This window comes from Saccopteryx bilineata, chromosome 1, assembly GCF_036850765.1.
Source record: "Saccopteryx bilineata isolate mSacBil1 chromosome 1, mSacBil1_pri_phased_curated, whole genome shotgun sequence".
NCBI lineage: Eukaryota > Metazoa > Chordata > Mammalia > Chiroptera > Emballonuridae > Saccopteryx > Saccopteryx bilineata.
In genome coordinates this window covers 323435633-323461033 of record NC_089490.1, presented here as the reverse complement: position 1 = coordinate 323461033, position 25401 = coordinate 323435633, and positions in this window count along the sequence as shown.

Genomic DNA, 25401 nt, shown 5'->3' with positions numbered 1-25401 from the left:
CTCTGATTTATGGACTTTTTATTATTTTAAGGTGTCCTTTCAATAAAAGAAATTTTCTTAATGTGATTTAACTTACATTCTGCTTTTGATTTCTACTTGTTGCATTTCTAAAGGCTTTCTTAATTCATTGAGGCCATGTGGATGTCTCCTTACTCTCTTTTCAGCTTTTTATTTTATGATTTTTACATATGCATTAATTCCAGAAAAAGTAAACCTGAAATTAATTTGTGTGAATGGTGTCAAGTAAGATAACAACTTAAATTTTTTCTCATATGAACATATTTTTCCAGCACTATTTATAAACCATCCTTTTGCCATACAGATCTCCAGTGTCGCTTCTTCTGGTATCGAGTTTTTATGTATGCTTGGTTCAGTTTCTGCTCTGAATGGGCTTTCTCTGCTTTCCCTTCCTCCTCCCCTTCTCTTCCCCAGTCTTCTACATGTTTATCTTTTTTATCTCTCTTTCTAAACTAATTACTATCAGTTTTTGAAAATGTTTGAAGACTTATAGTTTCTCATGATATTATTCTTTAAAATTTTCTTGGCCTTTAGTTTTTCCAGTTATGTTGAAATCAACATTGACTTTTACAAAGAAAAAATTTAAATTGTTTCTGTCTGTAATAGTATTGAATCTATAGGACACTGTGGATATAATTAAGAATTTTATAATGCTGTGGCTTCTTTTCAATGATCACAATATATCTCTCCTTTTAACTAGGTCAACTTAATGACTTTGAGTAAGTTAAAACTCTTTTTTCTTTATTAATAAATATATACATAAATATACACATATATGGAATATAAATGTTATATTTTATAAAATTATAGTTTCAATATCTATATGAAAATTCATTAGTTTTTGTGTATTTTGCTCTTTTACTTAGCCACCCTGATGAACTTTCATTATAACAATGAGATGATAGATTCTATTTTCTCTATTTATATATAGATATATAAATGTTAAGATTTATATATCTTACATTTATAAACATGTTAAGATTAATCTTAACATGTTTACTGGCCTTTCTGTACTATCAAAGACTTCATAAAATGCTGATTAATAGTGAACATCCTTATCTTTTTCTTTTGTTTGAATTTTATTTAGTGATTTTAGAGGGAAAGAAAAGATAAGAGAGAGAGAGAAAGGTAGGGAGCAGGAACATTGATCTGATACTGTATGTTTTCTGACTGGGAATTGAATCAACAATCTCTGCACATAGCATGATGCTCTAACTAACAGTAAGGCCAGTAGCTGCAGCCACCCTCACAGCCGCCTGGCCTGTGTAGGTTCACATTTGATTTGGACAGATGGTAATGGAACAATGGAGCCAAGAACTAGTGGACCATTACCTTTAATTCTAGCTTGCAGCTGGTGGGTGAGAAATACACACAGTGAGAAAACACTTCCCTTTCCATTCAGGGCTTCCATTCATTTACTCATTGGAGTATTCCTAGAATCAAAGGTTTCTACCTCATCAGCCTTATTCACCCATGTTCCCCATCTCCTTCTCTATGCACAAACTCTGCACAAACTGGCTTCTCCTTCAGCACTCCACCATCTTGGCTGCCTCTCCTCTGCAATGCTAATTTCAGGAACCAAGAGAGAGAGCTCCTGGTCTCCCTTATTTTATAGTGTAGAAATTAAAGCCTTTAAGCCAGTATACAAATAAAGAAGTCTCTGATACAAAGCCACTTATCTGAGGCATAAATGGGATTCCTCATAAAAGTACACCACCCCACATCCTGCAACAGTCAATGGTGTGGGGAAAAGCTTAATGTTGAGAAGATCTTAGTATTAAAAGGGTGGGAAAGGCTTAGTCTTAAAACTTAGTCTTAGGCTATAAGGACCTTGCCTGCTTATAGCCTGTCCCCCACACCCAATGCAAACTATAAGCAAGCAAACATATACATCGTATTTGCAAACTTATTTGGCCCACACCAACTGAGCTATCTGGTTACGGCACTTCTCCTTTATTTTAAAGAAAGTATTGTATTTTATGATCTCACCACAATTTGGCATCTTTTGAAAAGTTTTTTTTTTAATTTTATTTATTCATTTTTAGAGAGGAGAGAGAGACAGAGAGGGAGAGAGAGGAGAGAGAGACAGAGAGAGAGAAGGGGGGAGGAGCTGGAAGCATCAACTCCCATATGTGCCTTGACCAGGCAAGCCCAGGGTTTCAAACTGGCGACCTCAGCATTTCCAGGTCGATGCTTTATCCGCTGTGCCACCACAGGTCAGGCCTTTTGAAAAGTTTTATTTTTATTTTTTTGGATTCTACTTTTATAAGAGGAAATACTAAACTCTGTTATTCTTTTTATGTTAGATTTTTTCTTCTTTATGGTTATATAAATTCATTTTTCAAGATCCACCTAAGTACAGTTCTATAGTTAAAAATTTTCAGAGAAGATTATATTATTATAATAAAGTATTTTTTCCCCTGGACTGAAAGGAGAGCTAGTTTTCACTGTAGTTTCATCTTCTTGGCAGACATTTTTTTCTAGCTTCACTGAGGCTGTAGTCCCATCAGAAATCTCAGCTCCAGCTTTCCCAGTGGTGACTCAGTGGATAGAGCATTGACATGGGATGCTGTGATCCCATGTTCAAAATCCTGAGGTTGCTGACTTGAGCATGGGGTCACTGGCTTGTGCTTGAGATCAACATGGTTCCATGGATGCTGGCTTGCTACCAAAGGTTGCTGGTGTTGTGATAAGATGCCAACTTAGCATTAGCAATGCCATTTTAAAGAGGAAAAATCAGGCCTCTTACTCCCTCCTTTCTATGAAGAAACAAAAGAGAAGAATGTAGGAGCTTCCTGGCTTACAAGGGCAACTGAGTCATCTAGTAATAGTTCAGCTACTTCCTAGAATTCTCTGAAAGGGTGCCTGGGGCCACTTGCCACACAGAGCAAAGAAGAAAGAACTTATCTAAAAACCTTAGAAAACAATGTTTATGTACCTTAATCAAGAATTCCTATACTTGGCTCACCCTAAAGTCATGAGTAACATATACCTCTAGACAAAGGGATCACAAGCCCCTTCTAACCCACCCCAACTGGTATGTGATTTTGTCTATAAAATCAGCCTCAGAATTGTATGGGGTGCTACATGATTTGGGATTGTGCCCCATGTAGCTAGCCGACTAATTAATAAACTCCGCAAAAATTCATCTGGACTTGGTGACTTTGGGGAACTTGCTAGTTACAGTGTGAAGCCCATGGTCACTAGCTTGAGCAAGGGGTCACTGGCTCAACTTCAGGCTCCCATCAAGGCACATATGAGAAGCTACCAATGAACAACTAAACTGATACAACTATGATTTGATGTGCCTCATCTTACCCACCCCACCCCTCAAAAAGAAATCCCAGCTCCATACTGGGTGCAGGCTCGTGGCCTAGAAACCAGTATTTCATTCAGGCTACTGTCAGCTTCTCAAATTCTAGTCTCCTGCTTAGTACATTTCCCCCCTAGGGTTACCTTTAATATCTAGTTAGCTTGGCAATTTGATTTAAGTTCATGGTAGCTAAAATTTTTGGCCTTTTGTGATTGTCCTTATTTTCTTAAAGGTTCAATGATGTATTTAAATTTTTTTTAAGTTATTTAGCATTTAGCTTTTATGAAGCCAGTATCCAGGGCCACCATCACAGCCGCCTGGCCCATGCAGGTTTGCATTGGATTCGAACAGACAGTAAAGAAACAACAGAGCCAAAAACTGGTGGGCCATCATCTTTAATCCTAGCTTGCACCTGGCGGAAAAGTAAAAACACACACTGGGCTCCAAAACCCACTCATTCGGTGCTCACAAAGCTACTGACTTATCTGAGTTTCCTAGTGTTGGGCAGATAAAATGTATTATGCTCACTTTGTTAAAGAGGCCATTGCCCAGGTGATATTAATGTGTGTTGGGGTGGGCTAAAGGCAGGGAGAATCCTTGTAGCCTGGGGCTTGGTTTTGGGATTAAGCCTTTCCTACCCTTTTTGATGTAGGGCGGTACAATCCAATCATGCCTCAAAGAAGTGACTTTGTATTAGAGAATTCCCTGTTTTGTATATTGGATTAAGAGTTTGGATTGCTACACTATAAAATGGGGACGAAGTGGAAGCTTGGGCTCTTGGTTCCTGAGATTAGAAGAGAGAGCAGAGGAGAGCAGAGTAAGGCCACGTGGAGGAGGCCAGGAGAAGCAGCCAAGATGGCGGAGTGCTGAGTGAGATGCCAGTTTGTGTAGAGTTTGTATCTGGGATAAGGAAAGGAGATGGGGAACAGAGGTGAATAAGTCTGGTGAGCTAGAAACCTTGGATTCTAGGAAACTCGGATAAGTCAGTAGCTTTGTGAGCACTGAATGTGACTGGGTTTTGGAGCCCAGTGTGTATTTTTACTTGCCCGCCGGGTGCAAAGCTAGAATTAAAGACTATAGCCCACCAGTTTTTGGCTCCGCTGTTTCTTTGCCGACTGTCCGAATCCAATGTGAACCTGCATGGGCCAGGCGGCTGCTGTGATAGTGGCCCTGGCCGTGACTTCTGGCTTTACACCTAGAATCAAAGGTTTCTAGCTCACCAGACTTATTCACCTCTGTTCCCCAACTCCTTCCTTCTCCCTGCACAAACTCTGCACAAACTGGCTTTTCCTTCAGTACTTCGCCATCTTGGCTGCTTTTGCTGGACTCCTCACATTGCCTTTCTCTGCTCTGCTCTCTAATGCTAATCTCAGAAACCAAGAGCGCAAGCTCTGGGTCTGTCCCACTTTATAGTGTAGAAATCCAGAGCTTTAATCCAATATACAAAATAGGGAAGTCTCTGATACAAAGTCACTTATCTGAGGCATGATGGGATTGCACCGCCCCACATCAAAAAGGGTGGGAAAGGCTTAGTCCTAAAACCAAGCCCCAAGCTACAAGGATCCTGCCTACCCATAGCCCGCCCCAACACACATTAATATCACCTGGGCGATAGGCTTCCATGTGGGCAGCGGCATCTTTAACAAAGTGAGCATAATATATTTTATCTGCCCAACAGCTTTGTTTTGTTTCTTTTTATGGAAGAAGGACAAATTTTCAAACTAATTTGTTGGTGTGCTGGTAACAAAATAGATCTCATAGTCCTTTAACATTTTCCACCTTATATTTTTGTTCTTATTTTAAGAGATTGAGATGTAATTTCTCTCTATGCTATCTATTAAAATCATTTTATTACTAATTACACATTTTAAATGTTACATCCTCATAATATTCCTTATCTACCATAGCCTCATTTATATTTCCCTCTTCAAAACTACTCATTGTCTGTACAAGTCATCTAGCAATTAACCATGTATATCTTTATGATATCTCATCTATTATTTCCTTAAAGTATAATTATACTTTTCTGTCATTTTAACTGCTCTATGAGGACATTTAATCTGTATTATAACTATATTTAGATTTGCTAAATACTAATGGGGTGTTTTGTACATTTTATAGTCTGGTTAGGATGTGCGATATTTGAATTACAGTTAAATGTCCTTGAACAGATATGTTCATTTCAAGTTCTTTTCAATTTATTTTTCAGTGTTTATTATCCTGGCTTTCACTTTCCTCTTGCTCTTTTGTGTGGTTCCCAAAGTGAACTTACTTTGACTATATTAAACTCAATGGATACAAAAATGACTATTAATTTTCTTCTTCTTTTTTTTTTTTTACAGAGACAGCAAGAGTCAGAGAGAGGGATACATAGGGATAGACAGACAGGAACGAAGAGAGATGAGAAGCATCAATCATCAGTTTTTTGTTGCGACACCTTAGTTGTTCATTGATTGCTTTCTCATATGTGCCTTGCTTGACTGTGGGCCTTCAGCAGACCGAGTAACCCCTTGCTCAAGACAGTGACCTTGGGTCCAAGCTGGTGAGCTTTGCTCAAACCAGATGAGCCCGTGCTCAAGCTGGCGACCTCAGGGTCTCAAACCTAGGTCCTCCGCATCCCAGTCTGATGCTCTATCCACTGTGCCACCGCCTGGTCAGACTAATTTTTTTTAATAAACATATTCTTACTTATTCATTTATTTTCTCCTCCTTATCTTTACTTCGACTTGGAGCTCAGAAATTTATAACATGGAAATAAGGGTGTGAGCTCTTCTTTAACTCTTTATTGATTTCCTCCCTGTTTTGCTTCTTGTCATCTAGATATGACACAGCCTTAACAAAGGGTAAATAAAGAGAGACAATGTTTAATGAGTTATATTGTTATAACCCAGCTATAAATGTCCACTGTTATTACTGACCTTCAAATGCTGGCTCTTTCATGAGGAAGATGTGAGAGTTTCCAGGTTCCTGCCTTGATTAATGCTCTCTGGCAAATGTCTTGCTATGATTGTCTCTCACACCCCTTCCTTAGTGTCCGCTTATAGATTTTTATTGCTGTGGTCTCTTTACTGTAGCAGACAACATCTTATGTAAGGTACCTTCCAGGTTATATGAGCTAGATTAGTTTCTCCTGAAAATTTCTTGGACCTTTATCCTGCCAAAGAGAAGGGAGTGTATCTCATCTGTCTACTAATCCTTTAATCTTATTTATGTAAATTCTGGTGACTTCAATCAACCTTTGGTCTTTAATTTCTCTAGGATAGAGGTAAGCACTGGATTTTTGATTCATAAATTCCTCTAAGGCCCTAACACAGGGGTTCTCAAAGTGTGTGCCAGGGCGCACTGGTGTGCCATAGAAGATTTCCAGGTGCACCCTATGGTATTCCAGAGAAATTTGTGCCTGTTGGGGACCAAAATACCAACAGGGTTTTTGGAGTTTAGAATTTTGAAGGATAGAGGTGTGGGGAATTGGCTGTAAGCTGACAGTATGCCTAACCCCCCACTTCACTTGCCTGCTTAGGTTGTAAAAGGCTGTTAAACTGTGGTGCTGGATTGTTTACACTACCCCCCATGTTCCTCAGAAAGACTGGGGGCAAATTTCTTCTATCCTTTGTTTGGTGTAAAGTTAAGATGATATGTATGGTAGGGGTTTTCTGCACTTGGTAAAATTCTTGGTGTAAAGCCAGGAGCCAGGGCTAGAGTCACTATCACAGCAGCCTTCTGGTCCATGCAGGTTCGCATTGGATTCGGACAGTCGGTAAAGAAACCATGGAGCCAAAAACTGGTGGGCCATAGCCTTTAATCCTACCTTGCACCCGGCGGGCAAGTAAAAATACACACTGGGCTCCAAAACCCAGTCACACTCAGTGCTCACAAAGCCACTGACTTATCCGAGTTTCCTAGAATCAAAGGTTTCTAGCTCACCAGACTTATTCTCCTCAGTTCCCCATCTCTCCTTCCTTATCCCAAATACAAACTCTACACAAACTGGCATCTCACTCAGCACTCCGCCATCTTGGCTGCTTCTCCTGGCCTTCTCCACGTGGCCTCCTCCCGCTGTTGGCTCTATTCTCTCTGCTCTCTCATGCTAACCTCAGGAACCAAGAGAGCAAACTCCAGCTCCGTTCCCATTTTATAGTGTAGAAATCCAAACCCTTAATCCAATATACATAATGGGGCAGTCTCTAATACAAAATCACTTCTATGAGGCATGATAGGATTGTACCACCTCACACCAAAAAGGGTGGGACAGGCTTAATCCCAAAACCAAGCCTCAGGCTACAACAATTCTCAACACACATTAATATCACCTGGGCAATGGCCTCTTTAACAAAGTGAGCATAATACACTCTATCCGCCCAACACTTGGGTTGCCTTGGAAACATGATCAAAGATCTCATTGATTTTCTAATGGCCCACTTTGCCCTATAAATAAAGCAAGATGCAGTGTTTTTTTTTAATTTTTTTTTATTTATTCATTTTAGAGAGGAGAGAGAGGGAGAGAGAGAGAGGAGAGAGAGACAGAGGGAAGGAGCTGGAAGCATCAACTCCCATATGTGCCTTGACCAGGCAAGCCCAGAGTTTCGAACTGGTGACCTCAGCATTTCCAGGTTGATGCTTTATCCACTGCACCACCACAGGTCAGGCAAAGCAAGATGCAGTTTTTGCATGAATTTTGTTCTTGCCAGCAGCAATTACAGGGCCCCCCCACCCCCATATTTTCTTAATTCTGCGTATTTTCTTAATTCCACACCGTTACCACTAGGGAACTGGAATTATTAGCTGTGCTGGTTTGCGGCATGTGCCCAGATATAAAAATAAATATAATTACTCTATTATACCATTTCATTACAGAAATAACATTCTTTTTGTTAACACATCATTATTATATTTATTATTAACACATCATTATATTATTTTAAGATAAATAAACCCAAATAAAATGGATAGATTTCTCAAAAAGAAGCGTGATATTGAAGAATCTAATTCTGGAAATGTTAAGTGTAATTAAAATAGGACTTAAAGGCTGATGGGCAGAATTTAATTTATAGCATTTTTCATCACTTAACACTGAACAATATGATTGGATTAGAAACCCATTCATGGAAGCTTCAAGTGACTTTGGTTTAACATTAACAGAAGGAGAAGAACTGGCAGCTATATCCACTGATCGTGGATTGATGATTAACCATAAGGAATTGTCTCTTGAAGCCTTTTGGATTTCTGTAAAAGAAAAATATGTGGCAATATCTAAAAAAGCTTTGAACATTTTACTACAATTTTCAACATCCTATTTATGTGAATTAGGATTTTCTACCCTCAATAGAATTAAGAATAAAAAGAGAGAAATTCTTTAGTGTATTGACGAGGAAATGAAAGCTTACCTTTCAAATATATGCCCAAACATTGAAGAAATTGCTTGGACACATCAAGCTCATGTTTCTCATAAACACAAGAATGAAAAAATAATGCATTCGCGCTGGGACCTGCCGAACTTACTAAATTTTACTAAGAATGTATCTATACGTATAAAAAGATAACTATTTTGTCATTTTTTAATTTTTTAACCCCTTTTTTAAAAATTCTAAAAAGCATAACTCAAAAAATGTAACATAAAATGTTTTTTAATGTCAGAATAATTTAATTTTGTTGTATTTATTTTGTTTAATTACCATAGAAGCACGCTTGAACTTTATATTTTTTCTTTAATATTTGACTTAATTATTATAACATACTTCTCAGAAATTTGTATATAGTGCACCTACAATTATTTATAGGGTTTTAAATGTGCCCTGACTTCAAAAAGTTTGAGAACCACTGCCATAACGATACATATTAGTTTCTCCCAAAAATACTCTAATAATGCTGTGCCATTGATGGACATACATTCCCCTTTTTTTATTAACTTGACAAATATTTACTGAGCACTTACTCTATGTCAGTTACTGTTTTCAGCACTTAAAATATAGGTGGAGTTGCCAGATTTAGCAAATAAAAATGCAGATGCTCAGTTAAATTTGAATTTCAGATAAACAATAATTTATTAGTAGGACTATGTGAACTTGAGACATATTTATACAGAAAATTGTTTGACTTCATCTGAAATGAAAGTTTAAGTGTTTTATATCTTATCTGACTCCTTAGATATAGGAGTATTATATATAAAATGAAAACAGCCCTATCTTCATGGAGCTATATTTTAACTGGGAAAAAAAAAGCAATAAATAAAAATTTAATGATATACTATGTTGTACTGTGATAAAGGCTATAGAATAAATAAATAGGATAAGAGAGCCAAAGAGTACCAGGGGCCTAATATTTTTATTCTATATAGTAACAAGGAGACTTGTAAGCAGAGACTAGAAGAAATAAGTAAAAGAGTATAAAAGATTGAGCCATAAGAGCAAGCAAGTACAAAGGAACTGAGATGGAAGAATTTATGCCATATATAAGGGACAACAAATAGGAAAGAAGTGAGCAAGGGGAAGAAAAAAGTTAGAAGAGAATTTAGGGAGATATGCGGAGAAATGACTAGCCTGAAGGAGGCTATAAAATTAGCAAAATTATTTAACCATTGTAAGGACTTTAAGGATTTTATCCTTAGAGGTGGGAAAGTTTTTAGAATTTTGAGGAGAGAGGTGGCATGATCAAATTACCTTTTTAAATGGATCACATTAGCTGCTGTAAAACACAAAAATAAACAAAGCCCACAATAGATCAGAGAGGGGTAATTGCAAAAACATAATGTATAATTTGGAACCTATTTCAATAATCTTGGCAAGAGTTGATGGAGATTTAGTCCAGAGCAGTAGTGTTGGAGGAATAAGAAAAAAATAAGTGGATTCTGTTTGAGTATTGCAGGAAGAATTGTTAGAATTTTCTGATAGACTGAATTTAGAATATATAAAAAAAGAGAACATCTAAATGAGTTGTAACATTTACTGGAAGACATGGAAGAAAGTAGTTGACATTTACCGTGATGAGGAAAGGCTGTGTGAGATGTGAGGGAGAATTTGGAAATAAGGAGTTCAATTTTGTACAGTTGAAGTTTACAGTGTTAGATATCCAATTGAAAAGACTAAATTCACAGTTAGATTTTTTTTCAGGGAAGAGTTCTGGGCCAGAAATAACAATTTGGGTGTTGACAGTATATAAATGGCATTTAACACAAGAAGATCAGGTGAGAGACCTGCCCTACCTTGAAGTCATCTCCCGTTACTTTGCTTGGTTTTTCTTGGAAAGATCTTTACTTTGGTGGGAGTGAAAACTCTATTCCTAAACCATAAAGAAGGAAAGGGAAGTTTTCAGCATTTTCTCCTACACCAATCTTCACTGTAGAATTAGTGTCTCAATGATAATCTTTTAATACTGCTGTAGAGAGAATGGCTTCTAGTCAGTGTTTGTAAATACAGAATAATCTCTCATTCACAGAGCACTTGATTTTTACTCACTTTCATTTTTATCCTTTCTAAAAAAGATATTAGGTGATTGAGTGTAATATGCAACATATTGTTTTGATAATTTTGATTAAATTTACTTGTCAATGAGGAAAATGGCTGATTTCAATATATTAAAGCGACAATGTGACTTTTTAATTTGGCTTTAGCAACAACATTCTCTTCAATTTGGACAACTTGAATCAGCCTCGATCTTGATCATACATTTAGTTTTATACTTGTACCCTTCTCTATGCCTCATTAATATTTTTTGTTTAAGGCTAATGTGCCTACATCTCTTTATTTTCTTTTTAAAATCAGGTTTTAATCTGAATTCCCAAATTAATTTATGAAATAGTAAAATTTGCCTGACCTGTGGTGGCACAGTGGATAAAGCGTCGACCTGGAAATGCTGAGGTCGCCGGTTCGAAACCCTGGGCTTGCCTGGTCAAGGCACATATGGGAGTTGATGCTTCCAGCTCCTCCCCCTTTCTCTCTCTCTGTCTCTCCTCTCTGTCTCTCCCTCTCCTCTCTAAAAATGAATAATAATAAAAAAAAAAAAAAAAAAAAAAAAAAAAAGAAATAGTAAAATTTTGCATAGAAACCAGGCTCTAGTATTAACCCTGCCAAAGGCTAGGGGTATGTTCCAGAATAAGTCTCTTACTTTTTCTGAACCTAATTACCTAATTATGAAACACAGAATTGGCATGCATATTCTCTAACACCCATTTGTGGTTTAACAGTTTAAAATTCTATGATAAAAGTTTTCAACCCTGTCAATTCTGGCCATCTATCTTCATCTCTATCAGATGCTTGGAAAATTTTACTCATTTTATATTACTGAATTATTTTATTTTTTATGAGAGAGAGAAAGTGACAAAGTGGAAGGAAGAGAGAGAGAGAGAAGCATCAATTAGTGGTTGCTTGACTTTAGTTGTACATTAATTCCTTCTTGTACATCCCTTGAATAGGGACTGTACCAGCAACCTCAGGCTCAAGTTGAACCAGTGACCCCTTGCTCAAACCAGGGACCTTGGGTTCAAACCAATGACATTGGGCTCAAGCTAGTGACCTTTGAGCTCAAGCCAGCAATCTTGTGGTTGTGTTAACAATACTGTGCTCAATTCAGCAACCCTGTGCTCCAACCTGCCAGCCCATGCTCAAGCCTGTGACCTAGGGTTTCAAACAGGTAACATCAGTGTTCCAGATTGACGCTCTACCCACTGTATCTCCCCAGTCAGGCCTAAATCACTTTTTATGTGAATTAAAAACACCCTTCTTCAATAAAATAAATTTCAAGGAAAATTTTGTTAATTTTCAAGACCCACACACTTCTATGATTTTTAAAAATTAAAAACAAATGTAGTATATTACACTAGAATAGAATCAATAAATATATTGTATATATTTCATCAGATTGTATATATAGACTACTATTTTAGAATAAAGCTTTAAGTAACAGGAACTTTGCTATGTGTATAAAGTATAGAACACTGAGAACATTCAATTACTATTAAAGAATGATATTAGTTTTCATGGAGCCATCTTCAGCACCCAGGATCAACTTATTCATTCAAGCCATGCTGTAGGAGGGGAAGAGAGAGAGAGAGAAGAAGAAGAAGAAGGGGTGGAGAAGGAGATGGTCACTTCCCGTGTGCCCTGACCAGGAATCGAACCCTGGACTTCCACATGCCGGACCAATGCTCTACTGCTGAACCAACTGGCCAGGGCCAATTTTTTAAAATTTAGTGAAATGGCCCTGGCCAAGTGGCTCAGTGGTAGAGTGTTGGCCCAATGTGTGGAAGACCCAGGTTCAATTCCCAGCCAGGGCACACAGGAGAAACACTCACCTGCTTCTCTACCCTTTATCCTCTCCTTCCTCTCTGTCTCTCTTTTCCCTTCCTGCAGCCAAGGCTCCATGGGAGCAAAGTTGGACCGGGCACTGAGGATGGCACCATGGACTCCATCTCAGATGCTAGAATGGCTCCAGTTACAGCAGATCAATGTCCCAGATGGGCAGAGCATCGCCCCCTGGTGGGCATGCTGGGTGGATCCTGGTTGGGTGCATGTGGGAGTCTGTCTCTCTGACACCCCCCCCCCCCCACATCCCTTCACTTCTCACTTCAGAAAAATACAAGAAAAAGTTAATGAATGTTGTGTAATTTAAAAAGCCAGTTGCTTATGACACTAAAATATACAAATATAAAGTGAATGTCACTTGCAATCCTATTAGATTACTGGATGTGATGGAACTTTTTTTTTTTAACTTTCAATCTGAGGAGATGAAAGTAAAAGTAAATAAACACCTTTCATTTCATTAAGGTCCCCATTGGAATTACCTGATGCATGCTAGTTGCTAAGAAGAAAGAGATAAATCATTTGTGTGAGCTAAAGAAAGCCCTAAAAGTACAATGACATTCTTCCTACTTTAAATCCAGAGAAACTGACAGAACAATAAAATGCAGAGCTCATTCTCTCGCCTTTGCTGGCAGGTCACTTACATTTTTTCCAGATTAGCTAACCAGCATAATAAATATTCTGAACTGAGTTGTGATCTAAAGTGAAATAACATTTTGCTTCTTAAATATTTTTATTCTTCTTTCTAAATATTTAATATTAGATTTTCATAACATTGTTGACATGTAAACAAATCATTTTAGAAAACATTTTCAAAAGCTGAGAATAGTATTTATATTGGAACAATGAAAAAATTTCCCAGGTTTTTACCTTTCTTAAAAACTGAAAGAAGTTGGCTCTGGCCAGTGGACTCAGTGGATAGAGCATCAGCCCAGCATGTGGATGTCCCAGGTTTGATTCCCAGTCAGGGCACACATAAGAAGTTACTATCTGTTTCTCTCACCCCTCCTTCTCTCTCTCTTCCCCTTCTTCAGCTTGTGACTTATTTGGTTTGAGCATTGGCCTCAGGTGCTGAGGATAGCTTGGTGGGTCAAAGCATCAGCCCAAGATAGGGGTTGTTGGGTAAATCCTGATTGGGAGTCTGTGTCTCTGTCATCCTTCCTCTCACTTAAAAAAAAAAAGCCTGAAATAAGTCAACCCTCAATAGGTCAACTTTCAACACTTGTACGTAACACTTTAAAGACATAAAAAGACAGAATTTCTTGGTACAGTACTTATTTTTAAGCACTGTGATTAAATAAAGGTTACTCTGGCATATTTTTCATGATTAATCTAAATTTAAAAATATATATATTTATTTATTCATTTTATAGAGGAGAGAGAAAGAGAAAGAGAGAAGGGGGGAGGAGCAGGAAGCATCAACTCCCATATGTGCCTTGACCAGGCAAGCCCAAGGTTTTAAACTGGCAACCTCAATATTCCAGGTCACTGCTTTATCCACTGTGCCACCACAGGTTAGGCTGGTTAATCTAAATTTTAAACCATCCTACTTTTCTATGTTATAATTACAAGCATTACACTATATTTTGTTACTTTTTATACCACTTTCTAAAAGTCTACGAGATTTTGAGTTTCTCAGATGCAGGGATCCTGCCTTGGCAACCCTACTACCATAACTGTGTTATAGTTATAGGGAATAAAGGTAAAGTGCAAGTGAGTGTGGATATATATTTGAAGGATTTTTTCTTCTCCTGAATATTGTATATTTTTCCTCACTCTTAGAAAACAAGAACACAAAGTAATATTGTTATATTCAGACTTTGGGTAAAAATTTTTTTAACTCAAATATTCCATAAAACAAAAGTAACAGATAACAGACCCTGGCTAGATCTATTTTTATATGCAGCATTACTAAATGTTGCTTTGCTCAGTGATATAAATAATTAAGTGATTATCTATATAACTAGATTTTTCATCTCTTTCTAACACAGATTGAGACATACTTTTCTAACAGGTTCTTAGGAAGAGATAGGCCAACAAGATAAAGAGCCTGCTTTTCTTTTAACAATTTTAAGGAAAAAAATTAGTCAGAGACTCTCATTTGTGGAATGCAGCTATTTTCAAAATTTGAGATTTGAGAACCCTTTACATTTTTAAATAGTATTGTGAATTTTAAAGAGTTTTTGTTTATATAGGTTATATTTACATATTTCCCATAAGAAAGACTAAAAGTTAGAAATTCTGAAAATTATGTATATTTATTAATGTATTTAAATCAATGCTAGACTCTTTTTAATGTTAACCAAAATAGCATACTCTTAGGAAAAACTAACTCTATTTTCTAAAAGAAGAATATTAAGAAGAGTGTCATTATTTTATATTTTTGTCAACATTTTATACTTTTGCCAATTCAATATATTGTTATATGTTGTTTTAATTGAAGTATACAAATAAAATCTGGTCACACATACACATATTTGAAAAGGAGAAACGTTTTATTTTCTTTTCAGTTAACATTAGACATTTTTCTTTATATGGTTTCTGAAACCATATAAATTACTTTTTTATACTCTGCTACATAAAGATCAATTGGTCCATTTTGCAATTTTGAATAGATATTTATTTTTGCATAATTAGAAATATAAGAAAACATTGGGGTTGCAGAGTTATGCAGATTTCCAAATGATGAAACATTCATTATACAATGCGAACAAATATACATTTGTTACTTCTACTTCTAGCCATGAAGGAGTAATAGAGTCTAAATATACTCTCCCACTCAAATCAACAAATAAGGCAAATAAAATATACAGAACTACAAATGTAAAGATATTGGACATAAGGCAATGAAGGGAAGTAGTCCATGAGAAAGAATCCATGAGAAAGTAATGAGTAAGAGTTTTTAATTGTACAGCTTACTGTTTGGAGAGTTTCTAACCCATGGTACAGAGAGAGGAAACTGACAGAAGCAAGTAGTCTTCTTCAGTTGAGATGAGAAGCCAAGGAGGTCCAAGTGTCTGGAGTACTCAAAACAGAGTACCAAAGTGATGAAAGCTGCAAAGGGAGAACTGTCCAGGGATACAAAGAGGATCACTCTTATGTCTTAAATTAAGAACTGAGTAGTGGCCCTGGCCGGTTGGCTCAGTGGTAGAGCCTCAGCCTGGCGTGCAGGAGTCCCAGGTTCGATTCCTGACCAGGGCACACAGGAGAAGCGCCCATCTGCTTCTCCACCCATCCCCCTCTCCTTCCTCTCTGTCTCTGTCTTCCCTTCCCGCAGCGAGGCTCCATTGGAGCAAGGATGGCCTGGGCGCTGGGGATGGCTCCTTGGCCTCTGCTCCAGGCGCTAGAGTGGCTCTGGTCGCAACAGAGCAATGCCTCGGAGGGGCAGAGCGTCGCCCCCTGGTGGGTAGAGCGTCACCCCCTGGTGGTTGTGCTGGGTGGATCCCAGTCCGGCGCATGCGGGAGTCTGTCTGTCTATCCCCGTTTCCAGCTTCAGAAAAATACAAAAAGAACTGAGTAGTGCATGCATGTAAAAAAATACATTCGAAGCTGAGGTAAGAATTGTTCTGGTTTTACTGCTCAGAGTGAAAAACTTCATAATTTACAAGTACTCAGACTGAGTATTCAGAAAGGTTTTGCCTCACTATTGGAGAAAATTAGCCCCAGATTAAACAATGATTTAGTCCCATGTAACAAAGTTTAAATGCAAGACCTGAAAAGCTCAAGCTGTAGCTGGGTAACTTAACTATGTTTAAGAATAAAGCTCAAGAATATTTATGCAATTATAAAAATATTCAAGATTTAACAAGGTAACATTCAAAAAGTCTCATTCAAATACAATAAAAAAAATTCCTAAACATAAAAAGAAGTGAAAAATAAAACCTATCATGATAAAAAAAAATCAATTGCAACTGACCCAGTAATGACCGAGATGGTGGAATTAGTAGATAAAGTAATTAGAATACTTATTATAATTATATATTTTCACTATGGTAGATTAAAAAGTGAGCATATGAGCTAGAAATATAGATGATACTTAAGAAATGTCAAACTTTTAAAGATAAACACTATAATTTTTGGGAGGAAAATCAGTCAGAATCATCAGTAAAGGACTACAAAGGATATGATTAATGACCTGAAGGACAAACATTGAAAGTAAATAAAGTGAAACAGAGAAAGAAGATAAGAAAAAAGAATAGAGCCTATATTTGGAGGCGTGGCTGACTAGGTGGTGGTTCAGTGGATAGAGCGTTGACCTGGGATGCTGAGGACCCAAGTTTGAAACCCAGAGGTCACTGGCTTGAGCTCAGGCTCATCTGGCTTGAGCACAGATTCACTAGCTTGAGCCTGGGGTTGCTGGCTTGAGTGTATGATTATAGGTATAACCCCATGGTCACTGGCTTGAGCCCAATGGGCAAGAGGTCACTGGCCCAGCTAGAACCATACCCCCCTGGTCAAGGCACATATGAAAAAGCAATCAATGAAGATCTAAGATACTGCAGTGAAGAAATGATGTTTCTAATCTCTCTCCTTTCTTGTCTTTTAGCCCCTGCCTGATCCCTTTCTCCCTTTCTCTTTCTCTCTCTCTTTCACTTAAAAATAATATTATTGTAATCCAACTTGTAAGTTTAAATATATTTCAAACATCAAAATATGAGGCATTCAGTTTGTCATCCCATATATTAAATATTTTTCAAATCTTTTATAATATGTGAATGTGATGAAACTGGTTTATCTCTATCTCAATCAGTGATTCAAAAGACAAAGAAGATAGAACCAGAAACATTTGTGGAATTCCACTAATACCTTCTCCTTCTATTTGTATGTTTTGAGCATAAAAAAATAATTACTAGGTTTAATTAACATTTATTTAATCCTATTTATATTTCATCATCTTGTTTTTAACAATTTTATGTGAGATCTGTTTCATCTGTTTTTTTTTTTCTTTTTTGCAATAAAGGCACTTTCTATCACATTTTTCTGGTTTGCTTGTATAAAAGTTTTTGTCAATGGTCTTAGTCCAACTGCAGCTCCAACATGTAAAGAAACTGGACATTGTCACTTCTATTTTTATGAAAAGAAAAAGGAAACAAACAAAAAATAACAATTTTTCTTGGCCCTAACAGAGAAACACTTTTACAGGTCAAATTGCTACCACAAAGACTAGAGAAACAGCCAAATTTAGAGTCAGAGTTGAGATCTGCTTACCGGAAGCAGAACCTGCTAGAGTCTCTATCTTGTAGTTATGTATATATGTTAATGACCCCAGTCAATAACAGTCATTATTCACCATATATATTTATGTATATTTCCATATACATGTAAAGATACACACACATATATACATATATATTCATAACCATACATAGGGCAGCATTACCCTATACGAAAACCAGATAGAGATATTATAAGAAAGGGAAACTAAATATCAGTATCTCCCATGAAAGTATACATAAAAATTTTCAACAACATATAAAAAATGCCAGTAAAACATTGTATAAAAGAATCATAGACTATGATCGAGGGGGATTTATTTCAGATCTAGAAAGGTGATTCAATAGTTGAATGTCCATCACTGTAGGTAAACTACCACATAAACAGACTAAGGAAAAAAAATTATATCAATTGATACAGAATAAGAGCATTGGACAAAATCCAATACCAATTCAGGACAAAAACTCTCAGAAAACTAGGGATATAGGGAAACTTCCTTAATTTTATTTAAAAAATGGTATGTAAAATCTATAGCAAACATAAAACATGTTGATGAACACTTGAACTATTTCTCTTTAAGACTGAGAATAAGGCAAGAATGTCTCTTTCATCAGCTCCATTCAATATTAAATTGAAGTCTTAATAACAAAAAAAGACAAGGAAATAAAAGTAGATCAGATTAGAAAGAAAGACAAAACCGACTCTATTTCTAGATGACATGACTGTCTATGTAGAATATCCCAAAGAGCCACCACCAGCAAAAACAAACACTGTGAGTGTATCAAGGTTGCAGCTTTCAAGATTAATATAGAAAAATTGATTGCTACCTTATATATTGACAATGAAAAATAAAAATTTGTAATAAAAATGTTATTTATAAAAGCACAGTGATGAAATGCTTAGACATAAATATCAAAAAATACATAAAGAATTTATTTACCAAAAACTATAACACATTGATAAAAATCAGAGATCTAAATAAATGAAGCAGTATTCCATGATCATGGAAGACAGAATATTAAGACGTCAATTCTTCCTAAGTAGTCTGTATATTTAATAAAATATTGCCTCGCCTGTGGTGGCACAATGGAATAAAGTGTCGACCTGGAAAACTGAGGTCACCAGTTCGAAACTTTGGGCTTTTCCAGTCAAGGTACATATAGGAGTTGATGCTTCCTGCTCCTCCACTCTCTCTCTTTCTCTCTCTCTCTCTCTCTCTCTCTCTCTCTCTCTCTCTCTCCCTCTCTCCCCCTGCCTCTCTCTCTCCTCTCTAAAAATTGAATAAAGTCTTAAAAATTTTTTAAAAAAAGATAAAATATCAATGAAAATCTAAACAAGCAATTTTGTAATTGTTGACAAACTGGTTTTAAAGATTATACAAAAAGGTAAAAGACTAGAATAGTCAACACAATACTGAAAAAGAACAAATTTGGAAACACACTCTCCAATATCAAGAATTACCATAGTCTGTAATATTCAGAAAAGATGTGATATTGGCAAGAACAGAGACATATACATCAATGAACAAAATATAGAACCTAGAAATAAGCCAGCTGATCTGAAACAAAGAAAAAAAAGGCAACTTAGTGGAAAGAGATGGAATTTTCAAGAAATGAGGCTGGAACAATTAGACATTCAAATGCAAAATAAAACAAATGGGCCTAGAAAGTAACCTTGCATTTACAGAAAAATTAAGTCAAAACTGATGATAGATTTAAATTTAAAATGGAAATATTTTTGGAAGAAAATATTTGGATGGTCAAAAAGCGCTTTTAAAAATATATATAATTTATCATTAAATGCTGATAAATTATACATCTATTGAAATGGTTAACATCCAAAACACTGACAGTACCAACTTCTGTGAAGAATGTGAAATATGTTGCTACCATATCATTTAGCAGTCATGTTCTTACTTATTTAAAAAATTGATTTGAAAATAATGTCCACGTAAAGGTCTGATTTTGAATATTTATAGCACTTTATTCATCATCACAGACCTGAGAGCAACCACGATGTCCTAAAAGAGGTGAATGAAAAACAAACTGTAGTATGTCCATACAATGTGATTCAGTGATCCCTTGTCTATCACGGGGTTAAGTTCCAGAACCCCCGTGATAGATGAAAGTCCACGAAGTAGCAACCTTATATTTATTTTATTATTTATATATATTTTAAGGCTTTATAAATGCTCCCCACTCTCTTATAAACCTTTTTCATGCATATTTTACCACAAAAATAATTAAAATAATAAATATATAAAAATATCTATATACCACAAAATCCCGTGACATAGTGAAAAAATCTGTGATACAAAATTAGATATATATAATTTTAAAATCCGTGATACAGTCAGACCACGAAAAGTGAACTGCGATATGACTATATTCAGTTAGAAAAACAAATGAGCTGTTAACACACACTCACGGAAAAAATATAAGTAAATCAAATGCATGTGAATAAGTAAAAAACATCCAATCTAAAAAAACTACATACTATTATTTTAATTATACAATATTTTGGAAAAGGCATAACTATAGAGACAATGAGATAATTATTTGCCAGTAGGTTGCTATCATGAAGTAATTAAATAGGTAAACCACATGGGATTTTATTAGTGTAATTAAACTATCCTATATGATCATGTCATTTGTGAATATAAACAATATACATTGTTAGAAATCATAGAGCTTTATGGCACAAAGAGTAATTGTACACTGCACTTAATCTTAGCCAGAAGGCCAAGAAGCAATAGTAATTTTAATGTATGCAATGTTTAAAAGTTTTTGGGAGGTTGTGGGATCCCAGGGTAAAATGCATAATATGACAAATCTAAAAATATTACAAATATATGAAACAAACTTACCAATGGGAGTGGACAAATAAGGTGCTGACCTAAGTTACTTTAAAATATATGGAGGCTGTAAAATTAAGACCTAAAGGAAGTATACATAAACATGGTCCTCTAGATGATAATGTTGTTTCTTATGGAGTATAGGCTTATGCTTCTGAAACCATTATACATATATGTACACTGGAGTCAAACTATTAACTGAATTGCTGATAGATTATGTAAGTTAGATTTCTCAGTGATGAAATGAAAGGTTACAGACAAACAAGAGGGTGCTAGAAGAACCCTGTGATAGTTTATTAGTATTGGAGAGATCAGCATTAACTCATGTTTAGCTTAAAGTAGCTACAGGTGGTTATATACAAAACTATTTACAAATATATGTATAAGAAATGAGTTAGTATAGTCTCAGTGCCTCCTTGCTCTATTATCTAGAAGAGTCTAGATGCAATGACACTCCAGTAGCAGCAAGCACACCTAACACCCATTTCTTGTTTTCTAATACCATTCTTCAATAAAGGAAACCAGTGCTTCTCGGGGAAAAATGGCTGATTATATGTTTGGGGAGTAAATGTACATGATGAACCTAGAATATATTGTAGTACCATAAAGTAAGAAAGTACTATGTAGCCCTGGCCAGGTAGCTCAAGTGGTTAGAGCATTGTCCTGATATGCCAAGGTTGTGGATTTGATCCCAGTCAGGACACACACAAGAATCAACCAGTGAATGCAACAAGAACTCAAAGTTTCTCTCTTTCTCTTTCTGTCTACTCCTTTCTCCTTCCTCTTTCTCCAGAATCAATTTTTAAATAGTATTTTGTAAAAACAATGATGAGAGTACATCAAAGTAACACTGAAATGGAAGCCAGTTGAAAGACCTTCCAATGACCAACGCTGGGACAATGTGAGCAGCAAAATGAAGCAGTATTGGGTTATAATATGCAAAGTATATAATAAATAACCATGGGAACATATTGATATAAATAATTGAATAAACAAATGGGAGCAGATAGACAAGTCTTTTGTGCAAAAATATCTAAATAATTTATGTAGATCATCTGCTTTTAAGGAAGTGGAATATAACTTCACACTTATTAAGTGTGGGTTGTGACTTTTTTCCAAAGAGTAGAGTATAGAGAAGGAGTAAAAAAAAAAAAAAAGAATAACTATAGTGGATAAACTTGCAAAACACTACATTAACATCAACAGTGATGTGACCAAGGGGTATGTCATTTATCTTGTCTGTGACTTAACTTAATCGCCTGGAAAATGAGAAAAATTACAGTATTTATCTCAAATAGTTGTTTTGAGAATTAAATGTTTCAATATGTATTAAATGTTTAAAACATCTTACTTTTTTAAGAAGAAAAAGATAAAAAAATATGGATAATAAAATGGCAAATATTTATCAACAATTGAATCTAAAAAATGAAAAACAAACAAACAAACAGAACAGCCTGACCAGTGGTGACACAGTGCATAGACTGTCCAACTAGAACACTGAGGTCCCAGGTTTAAAATGCTGAGCTCACTGGCTTGAACCAGGGGTCACTGACTAGAGCAAGGGGTCATGGGTTGGTTTGAGCCCTCACTGCTGCAATCAAAGGCAGAAGCAACTAAAGTGAAGAACTAAAGTGAAGCAACTATGAATTGATGCTTCTCACTCTCTCTCCCCTGCCCCCTCTAAAAATCCCAACCAACCAACCAACAAAACACCAAGCAGAACAGAACCATAGAAACAAACTCATAGATACAGAGAAATTTTGACCATTGCCAGCTGAGAGGGGGTTGGGAGGATGGGTGAAAAAGGTGAAGGGATTAAGAAATACAAATTGGTTGTTACAGAATAAGGACTATATAGCCAATAGTATTCTAGTAACTATGTATGGTGTCAGATGGGTACAAGATTTATTAAATGACCATTTAGTAAGTTATATAACATCTAATCATTGGGTTGTGCACCTGAAACTAATATAAAATTGTATGTCAACTATAGTTGAAAAATAAAAAATGATATAAAAAATTAAAAATAATAAAATGCCATATTTTTGAAGAATGTTATGAAGATTAGAAATGGTATAAAATGGTTAGTACAACAGAACAGATTTATTATTCAATAAATGGTCTTACAGTACAAAAAATGCTTAAAACAAGATGTAGCCTAAAAGAGTATATATTTTTTCAATATTATTTAAGGGTACAGTTGTATATTCAAAGCCAATTTCAGAGATTCTCTTAAGGAAGTGGAGAGCTCAGCAGAAGAAATAAAAGAAGTCATATTCTCATATTCAGGTAGAATACTGTATATAAAATCTGACAGCATGTGCTGTTTGAGGAATGTATAAGAGTGCTTTGCCTTCCCAGTGTGTCAACATAATATCAAGACAAACCTGGGTTATTGCAGTAGGTAGTGTTCATGTACATGCAATTGTGTATACCAGGCATTGGTCTAGATTATATACACCAGTTAACTCATTTAATGTTTTTAGTAAATTTATGGGAAATATATGTAATTATTGTTGACAGTTCTCTATGGTACTCTGACGTTTCTGCATGTCTTGTGACAGCTTTTGTTCTAGACTATTTTTTCATGCATGTTAGAAGACAGACTTGGGAAATAGATATAATGTTTCCTTCACAGGCAGGAGGTAGATTTGTTTACTGTTCAGAGTAAAAAAGATAATGTCTACATTTGAGCAAAGCTTGGTCAGCTTTCCTATCAATTATTTTATAAGATTAAGATGTTTCTAAGCTTAAATTTCCTCAGTTATGATGCAGACTTCTATGTACACAGCATTTACCTGGACCCACTGTTACATTGCCCCCAGTGTGTTCAGCAATGAAGGCAAACATATGGGAACATGAAGTTCATACTGCCTGCTGTGCTGTGAGGAAGAGAATCCTTTGTCTCTGACTGACAAGTCTCATATCTCCTGGCAGCACTTATAAAAGTTAATACCATAACTTGTTATTTTACAAGCAGGAAAAGATTTCAGGCTCTTCATAGTTCTTGAGAGTTATTATCAAATCCATTCTTTTTCCAATTAAGGAAACTGATTCACTGTATCTTAAGTGACTTGTTCAAGGTCACACAGAAAGTGGAGTTAGATTTTAAATTTAAACATTCTGGTTCCAGAGATTGCATTTATAATCATTATGTTGTATTTGTCTAAAAACTTTTAAAAATACATCAAATTGACTATATAATTTGAAAATAATGTCACAGAGTTATGTTTTGCTAAACTTCAAAATTGCAAACTTTTAATCAGAGTAAAAAAAAAATAATGAAATGAAAAATATCTACATGTTTGCAAAGAAAGATATACAAATACCATGTCCAAATTATATAAATCTCTCTCTTCCTACCCACCAGGATCTCCCTGTTCCCCATGTCTCTGCCAGGAACTTCAGTTATTGTAGCAAAAGACAGAAATATGTGATCATTGACAAGGGCAGTCTGATTAATTTTTCTGAATAGATTGTCTTTCTAGCCAAAGGTTATTTTTTAATGAACAGTCACACATGCTGTAACTCTTGCTCTGTTGAATCTGAGCAGTCCTGACAAGAATAGAGAATGGTCCAGGAGATTTGAACACATTTAATAAATCTGGAAGTCTCCCTAATGTATTTTTACCAATCTTGTGTTTCTTTTCCTCTGGCCAAAAGCAGCTTATTTTTTTTTCTTTTGATTCTCAAGACTTTTGTCTTTGGGATAGAAATGAAAGTTTAGCCTTGTCTGTGTTACTTGTCAGTACTCAATAACCTGTTTCTAACCATCAAGTTCCTTCATTCTTTGATCTATCTCTGACTTTATATACAAATAATTCCCTATTGGCCACTCAAAAAATTTTAATCAACTTTTTCGTTTTACTATTTAATTCTAATATAAAATTTGTGTATACACACTTTTTTATGTCTTTCATTCCATTACTCTTAAATCTTTTAAAAAAATCAGATGTTTGGAAAGCTCACTTGAAAACATATTTTCTGGGTAAGAATTTAGGTTAATACCTCCTTGTAGAACTCTCCTTCCCCAGTCTTTGTCTAATGCCTACTCATTCTTCAATCCCTTGCATGAACTTCATATGCTAAGGATATCTTGCCTTCACATCCAATTTAGGTGGTCCATGCACATACACTGTGTTACAATCAATTTTTCCTCCACATGACACTTGTGACACAATGTTTTCTTGTCTGTGTCCTTCTCAATGATCCCCATTAAATCATAAACTCTATACAGGAGTCATTCCGTCAATAGCACTAAAAATATTGTCTGTCCCACAGCAGTCACTTAAATATTTATTGAATAAATGAAGGAAACATGGTGCTTTTATTCATATCCCCCGACTCCTCCTTTATAGATTATTTATTTATTTATTTTATCGGAGTGACAGTGGTTAACTAAATTACACAGACTTTAGGTGCATAATTCTACATCATCTGTACACTGTATTGTGTGTTCGCCACCCCAAGTCAAGTCTGCATGCATCACCATTTATTCCCCTATACAAAACCACTGGCAAGCCACTGTGAATTATTAATTACATAGTCAGGGTTGTGGTAATGAGATGGTTCTAATGTAATCCATCTTCCCTTCCAAACCTCATACTAAAAGAGTTATAGCTTTTTTTATTTTTTGCATGATTTCATAAGATTTTCCTATCCAAAATACTAGGTGACATTTATGCCTTTACCCAATCTTTTGCTCCCTA